General features: G+C 40.7%; 1 protein-coding gene across 9 annotated transcripts in view; it reads right to left on the reverse strand.

The window, feature by feature from the left end:
- Positions 1-8675, reverse strand: part of myo6a (myosin VIa) — a 167087-nt gene extending 158412 nt beyond the window's left edge. For 6 of the 9 annotated variants that reach the window (XM_049479598.1, XM_049479596.1, XM_049479582.1 and 3 more), the window contains exon 1: positions 8518-8675. The gene's annotated coding sequence lies outside the window, so the exon portion shown is untranslated. Of the gene's footprint in view, positions 1-3424; positions 3552-8517 lie in introns of those variants that run through there. The other 3 variants (XM_022665059.2, XM_022665044.2, XM_022665038.2) reach the window with 2 other exon arrangements.
- Positions 8676-12301: the final 3626 nt, after the last annotated feature.

The following is a 12301-nucleotide window of genomic DNA, read 5'->3' on the forward strand; positions in this document are numbered from 1 at the left end:
CAAAATAAAAAATGATATAATAATTGTTCAAATATAACTTATTGAAATGTAAGTAGGGGGAAGTAGGAATAAGTAGTAATGCACTGATGGGTGTATTATCAGCCTATTCGAAGTCTAATATTCAGTGAATAAAGTACCAATTTCTACATTTTATAAATATTTACAGTTTATAAATTGTTAACAAATTTAGTTTTTCACCTGTTTACTAAAACATATTCAAATTATAGTTATATAATGTCCAATATAGACTTAAAGACTTTCAGCTTTCATTTGAGGGTATCCACATTAAAATTAGATTAAAGGTTTAGGAGTTTTTAATGAGACCAAAAGTAATTGGAAAATTGACACAACAGCTATTTCATGGGCAGGTGTGGGCAATCTCTTCATTATGTCATTCTCAATTAAGCAGATAGAATGCCTGGAGTTGATTTGATGTGAAGAAAACATGCAGTCAAACTCTCCATGCAGGTGAAACAAACCATCCTTAAGCTGCAAGAACAGAAAAAAACATCTGAGAAATTGCTACCAGAGACTGTAAAAAAGATGGACACCGTGTCGCCGTTCCCAGTAGAGACCAGAGGAGGGAGAAAGACTGTGGAGAGACAGCCTACTTATTTAAATAAACCTGCCCCTGAGGGCTGCCTCCACAGAGCTTACACAGTCTATGCTACCACCCACACAGTCATTGGTACCACCCCGGCTAGGTGTGACCCAGCCCTTTTACAACAACCATACCTTTTTGAATAGAGCTGAATAACGTTTTAAAAAACGAATTCAATACAATATAAGCAGAGGTTATATTTAAATAAAGGAGGAAGAAAAGGAGGAAACACAACATCTGGTGATGTCCATGGGTTCAAGACTTGAGGCAGTCATTGCCAACCAAGGGTTTTCAACCATGTATTAGAAAATGAAGGAATTGTGTTGCTTTAGGTGTTTTAGATCCTCACATTTTCATGCAATCATTTTGTTCAAACCACTGAATTAAAGCTGAAAGTCTGAACTTCGACTGCATCTGAATTGTTTTGTTTAAAATTAATTGTGGTGATTAATTGTTTGTAATTTACAGCGGGTTTAGGGCTGCCACTATGATCACTATGGTTCGAATCCTGTTCATGTAGCTTACCATCAGCTGCCGGAGCCCTGAGAAAGCACAATTGGCACAATTGGTCTCCCTGGGTGGGTAGATGGTGCTCTGAGAAAAGTTAGAGTTAGAAAAGAGACAGTGGCTGACTTTACATGTATTGGAGGAGGCATTAGCAATTCTTTAACCTTCTGGTGTTGTGGCATTGCTAGTGATAGGGGGAGTCCTAATGAGCGGGTTGGTTAATTGGCCTTGTAAATTGGGGAGACAATAAAATAAAAAATAGAAATGTATCTTTTTTTTTTAAGTCTCTGTCCCTGTCTGTAGTTGATTTTTTACTTCAGGATGGACTGCCAAGACCATCTATCAACTGAAAGGGATCAACACCACCAGTGACACTGCCCACCAGATGTATACTGGATCAGTCTTAATGAAACTGAACATAACTGGACTGAGACAAAATATAGCATAGAAAGCATAGTCTTCCTATAATAATAACAACACAAGAAGAATGTTCAAAATTGTTTCAGACTGTACCTTTTGTTAGCCAGCATTACTGGCAGTCTTCTGAAACACGCTTACCAAATGGAACATTTATTTTCCATTTCCAGCCCCTCAGCACTACTCAACCAACCCCTATTAGGAGGACATTTTCGTATGGCAGTACTGGACACAACTTAATGAGATCTGGTGCATAGTGATAGGCTGTAACTTAAGAAAGTCCACTTCCAAGTGAATGGAATCAGAACAGCTCTGGCGCCACTACTGAACAAACATAGCGATAGTGTTTAGGATGTCCATCAAGACAGGACAGGATTCCACACAAAATGCTGACCTCAGAAAACCCCCACACAGCAGACCAGGCCCGAGTGAGCTGATAGGGTAACAGTGTCTGTTCAGACTATCTGGACTCCCCAATGCTTATGTAGTGCAAGCTGGCAGGACTTCAGACAGGGGATTAGGCAGCAGGGGAAACATGAGAAAACATGACTCATGACCAAAAGAAAACGATAATGAATAAAGAACTGATGATAAAGAACTGAATAAAGACTGCTGATAAACACTGCCAGCCACTGTAGTGTCCACAGCATCCAAATTATGCAGACTTGGTTTATAAAACCATCTGCTTTACAGTTTGTTGAAGTTAGGCATACCGTATAATGTATGTGTGGTAAAGAATCTGGTTTCAATCAGCCTGGTATACACTCACACCCTAATCTACACTCGTCAAACAATGGCTGATGGTTCAAAAGGCCATTTTAATCCAGGATTGGTGAGACTGCATCCTCAGCTTTTTGTTCTTGGCTGACAGAAGTGGAAGCCGATGTGATCTGCTTTTATAGCACATCCATCCCAAGGTTTGACCTCTAGTGTATTCTGAAATGCTTTTTAGCTCATAGCAAATGTGCAGTGTAGTTATCTAAGTTTTTCTAATGTCTTCTTTCAGCTCCATCCAGTCTGATCATTCTTTATTGACCTCTTTTATGAACAATGTGAAGGGTACCTTAATCTGCTGGGCCTGGCCATACTTCTGCAATGTCCAAATAAGTATTGTACTCTACAATAAGCTACAGTAAGTTTAGTCCATTTCTCACAAGTGGTCAATAACAATAACAAACAACAATCTCTCCAGTAACAAATTCTTTATTTAGGATCATTTTGGCCATGGCTAAACAGTGACTTAATAAAATGGGTCAGAGTTTCCTGTAGCTAAAGCCATCTAATGAGCCTGGGCTGAACTCCACAGCAACAGCCCCAGAACAAAACACCTTCATTCATACGTGCGCTGGCACTTTTACACATGGAACCTTTAGTCGCGCAGTTCATGCATTAGTCAGTAGTTGGGAGCAGGAACAAAAATCGTCTACTGTAAGATTTGGGTTACAAAGAGATTAATGTCCAAGGGCCAAGTTAGTCTACAATGAAGGTGCATCATAGCCAAGAAATGTACCGGTGATGTATTTTCCATTCATCATTAACCAGAGTCAGGTGGCCATCTAGATTACGGGAGGTGGTAAATGTTATAAAGCTACAGAGGTGGCTTGTTTGTTACAAAAATGAAGTATATCAAACACTATAGCAAGCAAAACACTTTCATTTAAAACTTTTGCACCAACAAAACATGAATGAATAGCTGGCAGTTTTTTAAGCTCAGCCAGTAACAGCAATGTTGAAAAAGTTTCAGTTTTAGAAAGTTCCTAAATCATGCCAAGTAAAAAGTATAAGTAATGTTTGTTATATTGTATCTGTTTTTATTTTATCTTTGCCCTGGAAGCTTTCTATTTTGATGAGAACCCAAAAAAAGCTTTCTCTTTAGAAAAAAAAACAGCGAAAACTAACCTGAAGACCAAAGACAGTCCGACTCCCTGACGGCACTGGATGTGTCTGCCCCCTTGACTTCCACCTGAACTTTACACTGGGCAATTCCTCATTCGCTGACTGAGGTTGGCGCTCAGGCTGCGAGGAGGCCTAAAGCATGTCGCAGTCACGGACTACTATTACTTCAGCCTAAGCAGAGTCCCAGGCCAGGTTGCTATAGTGATCAACAGGCAGAGGCCGGGCTGATTTGGATGTGGTCAGAGTTAAACGGAGGCGGGGAGGCAGGTGAATACACAGCCTAATGACAGAGCTGGGCAGAGCACAAAACAGCAGCAGAAAGCCTCTCCAGAGACAAATGTGGACAGACAAGTATAGACAGACATACTGTCTAATGAAGAGCTAGACAATTATATGTAACAAAGAGCAAAATACCGCATTCAGTTTATGTATGATGTTCATGTGGGTTTATGTACAATTCAAATGTAGGGCTGGGCAATGTTTTACAAATATTAATATATTCAAGACTATTTTATAAACAGTATAAAAATGCTTATAAACTAACATCACACCTGTTACAGTTACAAGTTACCATTTTTGATCAATTTCACCATGCCGAACAACATAATCCACTGCAGTTTACTCAATCAGTGAAATGCCATGAAGAGTGTAATAAACATCAACCTTGTCTTATGTTTATTACTAGCAATATTTACATGTAAAGTATATACAAGGTGCATATACACAAGACACATACTTAGATGTTTACTACACAAACATACAGCATGCTGTGAATTATGGTGTTATAAATAAATATTAATAAATACTAATATCATGCAATGCTATTTCTCTTAAGAATATCAAGATATGATTTTTTTTTTTTTGACAGGCCACCTCTTAATATGCCTTATGTAATACACAATCCTGGCTGAAGCACTATGCATAACTTTTTAACATTTGCCTGAGAGATGTTTTTAACTGTGTGGGCTTTTGTGAACTCACAATTCCAAACTGTCCCACTTGTTTCTGGCAATTATTTTCTCTCTTTCCCACCTCAAGTCCAGGTACGTTTGTCATATCTAATTTTACACAACCATTTCCCAAACTAAGTACTGAACTAATTGTTTTGATTACTATACTATTCTATAGTAGGCTAAAATATGAAAATAAGCTCTACTGTGGATAGAGATCTGCTTAAAAAAAGCAACCTGGCCTGAAATAAAATAAAAAACTTTAGTGTAAGCTGGAAGTGTTGCAGTCTGAATATATAAAAACGTGTGGTTGTTTTTGTGACATGGCAAAAACAAGTCTTTAAACACGTAAATGGTGTGTTTTTATCAAATGCAACCATGCCTAAAATCTACATCAAGAGCTTACTATTAAAACATCCAAAGTTGACTATGGTTAAGCAAAAGTCTTTAATAAAGAGCAGAGAGAATTCAGGTGCAGCAGCTGAATGACTGAAATGACACAAAAATACTATCAATATTGAGTCACAGATGAAAGATATATTAGTCCATTTGGGAGTCAGAAAGACACATGATTTCTGAATGAAGGTAGTGTCAAATGTGTGGTGTATGTTAGCTCCATGATGATGTGATTGGGCCTCTTTAATTTATTGTTGTGTTTTATTGTTTAATGATTTAAATCACCTTTTTTCAGTGTCAAAGAGTCGATATATATTAAAACTGTTCCACTGGAAATGTTTGGGTGGAAAATTTAGACAGTTACACATACTGTAAATCATGACCACAATCCAAAGACCGAATAACAGAATGTAGAGATATTTCATCCCTTACAGAGAAAGGGGCCAGAAAAAAGCAGTAGTTCCTCCAAACAGAAAGTTCTCAAGCAGCTCAGAGAGATGGGATGTGACACTAAAGTCACACTCAAAACTGATATTTCAGTCTACTGTCAACTACAGAGCTGGAGTGTGGTAATACACTATGCTAAGAATGTCTTTAACATATCTGCATCAGCCCACTCCTCCCCATTTTGAATTCACTATTTATGCTATATTTTAAATTACATACTCCCAGAGTGGTGTCCCCAATCAGCAATAATAATAATAAAGATGTAATTTGTGTCTTTTCACATAGAATTTGAGTGGCTTGGGAAAAAACAGCAGAAAACTAAAAAATGTCTGCAGGAAAAGTTGCTCAAAGACATATTAAAGCACTAGAATCACAGACAGTGTGTTGTGTTTTGATGCTTTACTTTAAAATAATTCCAAACTGCAGACTCTACATTGTTTTGTTCCCTTATGAAAACGATCCACAATGCTGCAAGTTCTCAATAATCCCCTTTAATTGTGCCCAGAAGGCACCACAAAATCTGCTGATAGCCAATAAAATCATACAAAATCAGTCTGGAAAACACCCCATCCCTGATCTACAGATAAAGTGAACACATATATGCCCTTACCCTAATGAAGTTTATGAATAATTATCAACATAGTTTAACATGTAGGACACTCTTAAATATTAACACATTTTTGCACAACTTCCAGCACATCCAGGCCTCATGAAATCTAATCTGTTATTAACACTAAATTCTCAACACCTGACTTCCTCACATTCGTTGGTTTGCTTTACAACCAGCCTTCAGCCCAGGCTGAACAGCTGAGTCACAACACCTAGGTAACCGCACCTGTAGGCGTGTCATGGTGGTCAAACAGGGTAAGGTGACGCACTCGGTTTGACAGCCTCCATAACCCTCATGTTAAAATCAAACACAACTCTGTCTGTGGAAGGTAAAACAGGCTGTAACACTATCCCGGGGGACAACATCACCAAGGTGGCAGCCGTTTACAGTGCAGAGGCTTCTACTCTAAAGCAGAGTAAAAAAAAAACTGCTGAGGTGAACCCAAGGTTGCTTTGCTCACTTCAGTTTGTGTGCAGTATGACGTTAGCTTAGCATTTAATGAATTTAGCTTCATGACCCTTTAGAATAAAGTCTATGAACAGAACTAAAAGGAGCTATAATTTTGTCTTACAGAATAACCAGAAAGAGACCCAGTATCTGTTTAAGTCCTGAAACTGAGGATGAGCATGTCTTCATTGCCCTTTGCTCTGCAGTTATTTTTACGACAGCCAGAAGATGAAAGGAAGAGCAGGTCCTCTCACTATGTCCAATACTTGTATGTCATTGCACCCATAAAACAACAGCCATGCAAAATGTCAGGGTAAAGGTTGTGGCTGTGGAAATGGAAAGGGAAAAAGTTCAATAAGACTGCCGATTAATAGTTTTTACCTAACAATAAGTATAGCTCCGACACTCTCTGACTGCTATGAATGAGCAAAGCCTTTTATACAACCTAAAGGCCGAACTGGACCTTCTTTCACATCTAAACACTTGAAAGTACCATTGTGACAATAACTTTTTAGAGCTTTATGGATGAGTGAAAGCTAGAACACAGAAATGCAAAGGCCTCCATGTTCATATAAGCCACCTACAAAAAAAAAAGCAGTGCTGCTGAGCCAAAGTAATTCTAACACAATTCAGTGCAGATTAATCTCAAAAGTGTCCCCTAAATAGTGCAAGCTATAATCAGCAGATTGCTGGTTTGATCCCCAGTGATTCCACAGTCATCAGTGGCTGGGAGTCCCTGAGAGCAAATTGGCTTTACTTTCTCTTGGGGGGGGTAGTATGACCCTACTTAGCACAATGATAGGCAGCTAGGTCCAATCAGCCTTCGTTACATGTGAAGCTATTCGGATACACACATTAAACGCATTAAATATATATTAGCCCTAATTAGGAAAGCACTGATAGAGAATTTGTAAATCAATGCTAATACCTAATATTTATTATGTAGACAATCCACTGATACCAATATATAAACATTCGGAATTTGAAATTAATTCTACCTGGATCCGCATTATAGAGAAACAATAACTATAAGCACTGTAAAATGAATATGAAAAAAATATGCACTTATATGCAATAATACTACAGTGCAGTAGCCCAACCTCACTTAACCATTCTGTTCTTCCACAGTAAAACATACACTGACATGCTAGATGCCATGTGACACGACTTTTGTCATGTCCCATGGAAGCTTACAGCTGGATGTGATTTCTGTTACATTGCTTGTCTGTTCGCATAGACAACCCTGGCACCCACTGGCCTTGCCATGAGCATGCTGGCCAGCGTTCAGTCTCATCCACAAGAAAACATCTCAAAACTTATAGTAACAATACAAGTGCGGGAGTTCCCAAAGCATCGCCTGAAGTAACACTATCATAAATTTACACCCTTCTTTCCCAAGACTTTTGGCAGTGGGTGATGATTACCAAAATGATTTGGTAATGATTTGGTAATGATTGTGACCGGCAGCATCTAGCTAAAATTGTCCATGAGAACAGACAAACGACTCAGAAATCAATAATCACATACACATTCAATGCGGGAGACCCCTAACACACATCTAAAGCAAGACAGTAACTTACAAGACTACAGACTACAACAAGACAACAAAACAAGACTACAGTACAGCGCCAGGGACATGACTTTTGGTACTCATGGAGAAAAGTATCTCAGACACACTGTTCAGGTAGCTGTGTGTGGATAAGCAAAGTCAGGCCGGGTGGATGTATGGGGGAGGAGGGACACTGAAAACAAGGCAGCATCAGCTGCTGCAGGGATCTAATCTGCTCCGCTGCCGTGCACTCAGCCCTGCTGCTCACAGCAGCGTGGGAACGAGCATCTCTCTCTCTCTCTCTCTCAATCTCTATCTCTCTCAATCTCTCTCTCTCTCTCTCTCTCATACACACACAATCTCCCTCTCTCTCTCTCTCTCTCTCTCTCTAATGTTGCAGCCACCATTGCCCTCGTCCCAGCGCTGTGCAGCCGGACCGCACAAACAACAACCAGGAGGGTCGACAAACAACGGTGTCCATCGGCCCCCGTGTCCACACACACACACACACACACACACACACACACACACACACACACACACACACACACACACACACACACTCTCTCTCACTCTCACTCTCACTCTCTCTCTCTCTCTCTCTCTCTCCCTCTAACAAACACACCGCCTGCTCCTCCTATCTTCCTGCCACCGGAGCGCGAGCTAACAGAGCCCGGGAGCGCCGGAGCGCGCTTACCTCGGTTCACTGCTATCCCGTGATGCTGCGGTGTGCGTGTGCGCGCGCGCTGGTTCACATTAACCTGTAAAGCGCGTGTTTGGGGGGGTGAAGGGGGTCCCGGTCCCGGTCTCCGTCTCTCTCTCTCCCGGTCTCTCCGCTTCCTCCAGACACACGGAGCCTCCTGGGCCAATGGAGCGCCGTGACGTCAGGGGGCCGGGACCGCGCAGCAGCGTCGCTGCGTCACCAGCAGGGCGCGCGCTCGACGCCGTGCACGCGGTCTCGGTTTGGAAAACGGCCCGGTGTGAAAACAGTGAGGAGATTCTGCAGCTAAAAATAATAACAAACCCGTCAGAGAAACCTAAAGTACATCTAGTACACCAGAGAAAACTCACAGGAGTACAGAGTAGAGGTCTGTGCGGGACTGATTTAGAAACCCGTTCCCGCTTGGTTTAGTCCCGTTATCGTCCGCTCCCGCCAAAACCGAATTGAATTAATTAAATTACTAGTTGAAGTGTAATGTTACTTATGTATTTATTAAAACAACAATATAGTGCTGGATATCAATATCCTATTTCTTACCACAGTCCAAACACATGCTATCAGGTAAATATGAGATGCTAAAATTGTCCCATCGGTTTGTGTGCGCGTCTGTGGGTCCATCCTGGTCTTCGGTATTTATCAGTAATATCTTGAGGGTTTTTCGTTCCTTTCATTGGCTATTAACCTGAAACTGCTTCCTTTTTTTTTTGCAGCTTTCCTTGCGCCACTCGTGTGTCTATTATACTCAAGTTCGGATTAAAATTTAATTTCTTTGAGTTATTCTCAGTGCTGAATGCATTGTTCAAGATTGAAGCATCGATTGCAGCCAGATCCAGAATCCTGTAGTAGAGGTAGATTTAGGCCTGTACAAAGGATGAAGGGATTGATGCAGGAATAAAAAATATGTATTTTTTTTTATTATTCAAAATAATTCAATTAAACAAATGAATACATGTATTATTATTATTAGTAGTAGTAGTAGTAGTATCATTATTATAATTTATTTTTTAAAATTATTTTTATACATTTTTTTATTTTATAGCTTAAGTTCATAAGTCAGAAACGTGGAGTTTTTATGGAATGTGTTTGAGGTAAAAAATTAGCCACCTTATGCAGAATTTTTTTTTACATGTATATATGGTCCCACTTCCGGTCCCACTCCACTTCCCATGAAACTCCCGCTCCCACCACTAACAATTGAATTCTGTCCCAAGGTATTCTGACCAGTCCAACAAGTGCAGACCTTAGTGCAGAACATCAATGGTGGATTGGTTAACTGGTGTGGTATGGAGAGAAGGACTGGTTAACTAATGTGGTATGGGCAGAAGGTATGGGGAGAAGGACTGGTTAACGGGTGTGGTAAACAGTGGCTCAGGACATTTAAGCAATATGTGCTTACAGCTGTTTTCAGCAAGTCACCACTCATTACCCAGTGCATTGCACATTTTTTGCTTTTCTTACTCTTTTGCACTTGACCCATTGTTTAAGAAGTTTCCTAAATAATTAATAAATTGAGTAAAGCTGACCGAAGCGCAACAGTAAAAGAGGTCTGCGAGACGGTTCCAGAGCAGCACACAACTGTAAAAGAACTCTGCTATACAGTAGCTCTGTGAGACAGTAGATGAGCAACAGCAAAAGAGCTCCGCGAGACAGTAACTGAGTGCTACAGTAAAAGAGGTTGCGACATAGTAGCTGAGCACCGCATGACAGTAATGGGCTCCGTGAGGCAGTAGCTGAGCATCACAAGACAATAAAAGAGCTCCGCAATACAGTAGCTGAGTGACGCAAGCCAGTAAAGGGCTCCGCAAAAGGGTACCTGAGCATAGTGAGACAGCAAAAGAGCACCGTGAGATGGTAACGTCAGGAGACAGTAGCTGAGCACCATGCGACAGTAAAAGAGTTCTGCGAAACAGTAGTTGAGGGCCGAGTGCCAAAAAAAGAGCTCTGCAAGAGGGTAGCTGAGTGTTGCAAGACAATAAAAGATCTCAGCAAGACAGCAGCTGAGAAGATGGTAGCTGAGCATCACAAGACAGTAGCTTAGGACCACACGACAGTAAAAGAGCTCTGCAAGACAGTAGCTGAGCCCCGGGAGACAGTAACAGACCTCCATGACAGTAGCTGAGACAGTAGCTAAGCGCGGCATGACAATAAATGAGATCTACGAGATCTAGTGTTCTTACTGTTGCTGCACTGTTTTACAACACTCACATACTACACCTACTTTTCATTGCGAAAAGTGGTTGAAATACGTTATTTTCTCTCAGGTCTTGAAACAGGGCTCTAGAATGTGGCCAACTTGGTCACACGTGCAACCAGAAAAAAAAGCCTCTGTGACTTTGAAAGTCTCCCTGTGGTTCAACAACCGACACACAGGCCCATATCACAGCCTTAACCAGCCAGAGACAGTGAAGGATAGAACCACATGGTGATATACAGTGGGGAAAATAAGTATTTGAACACCCTGCGACTTAGCAAGTTCTCCCACTTAGAAATCATGGAGGGATCTGAAATTTTTCTCTTAGGTGCATGTCCACTGTGAGAGACATAATCTAAAAAAATCTGTAAATCACATTGTATGATAATGGATTGACCAGTGCTCTGTGAGATGTTCAGAGCTTGGGAAATCTTTTTGTAACCTAAACCTGCTTTAAACTTTTCCACAACCTTATTCCTGACCTGTCCTGTGTTCTTTGGACTTCTTCATGATGCTGTTTACTCCCCAATATTCTCTTAACCAAACTTTGAGGCTGTCAGCAGCTGTATTTGTGCTGAGATTAGATTACACACAGGTGGACCCTTTTTAGTCATTAGCAGTCATCAGGCAACTTCTAAATGCAGTTAGTTGCATTCAGATAAAACGGGGCTGAATACTTTTGCACACATTTTCCATTTATTTATTTGTAAAAAATGTATCACGCATAATTTACATAATTTTTCCACTTCACAATTGTATACCACTTTGTGTTGGTCTTTCACATTAAATTCTAATGGAACATATTTATGTTTGTGTTGTAATGTGACAAAATATGGAAAAGTTCAAAGATTATGAATATATCAGCAAGCCACGATCTGTGAATCATGTTACACAGGTACGAGAAACAAGCATCAGCTGATTTGTTAGGAAAAAGAGCGTTTTTATGTATGGCTGCACGTATTTAAAGGCCCATGTGTTTTTATTCTCAAGCTTCTCTCTTTCTGTGGTTGGTGGTCTTGGTAAGCAGAATTTACATATAATAACCAGGATCTCATTAGTTATTTTCAGTACCTGAGGTAATCCCCATGGGTTGCCCACACCAATTTATTGATCATCAATTTTTAAGTGCCCTGGTAATTCTACGCTAGCCGTCACTCTTGCTTTCAGCCCTGAAAGTGATCTTATGTAAGGCCGAAAGCCGATCCACACTCGTTAGGTCATGCATGTCGGAGCAGGGACATTCACAACCGTTTGAGCTTGACAATAAATGGGGTCACAGCCTTTTCCCTGGTCCTCTGTCTGTTCTCCAAGACAACGGCTCTGCTTAGTCATTCCCAAAAAAAATATACGAGAGAGAGAGAGAAGAAAGCACCACTGTTTTGGCAGATGCTGCAGAGACCGTTTACATTGGTCCATCTTGACTAGTCATTACCGTGCACTGGCACAAGCTGCACAAACAGCTTTTTTAGGCCCTGACGGAAACACTGACAAATGAAATCACCCGGCGGATGTGGAAACAGGGACACTTGACTTTTTCAGGGACCAAGGAAGGCCAGCGGTATTTATCTA

Source organism: Astyanax mexicanus, chromosome 1, assembly GCF_023375975.1.
Source record: "Astyanax mexicanus isolate ESR-SI-001 chromosome 1, AstMex3_surface, whole genome shotgun sequence".
Lineage (NCBI taxonomy): Eukaryota > Metazoa > Chordata > Actinopteri > Characiformes > Acestrorhamphidae > Astyanax > Astyanax mexicanus.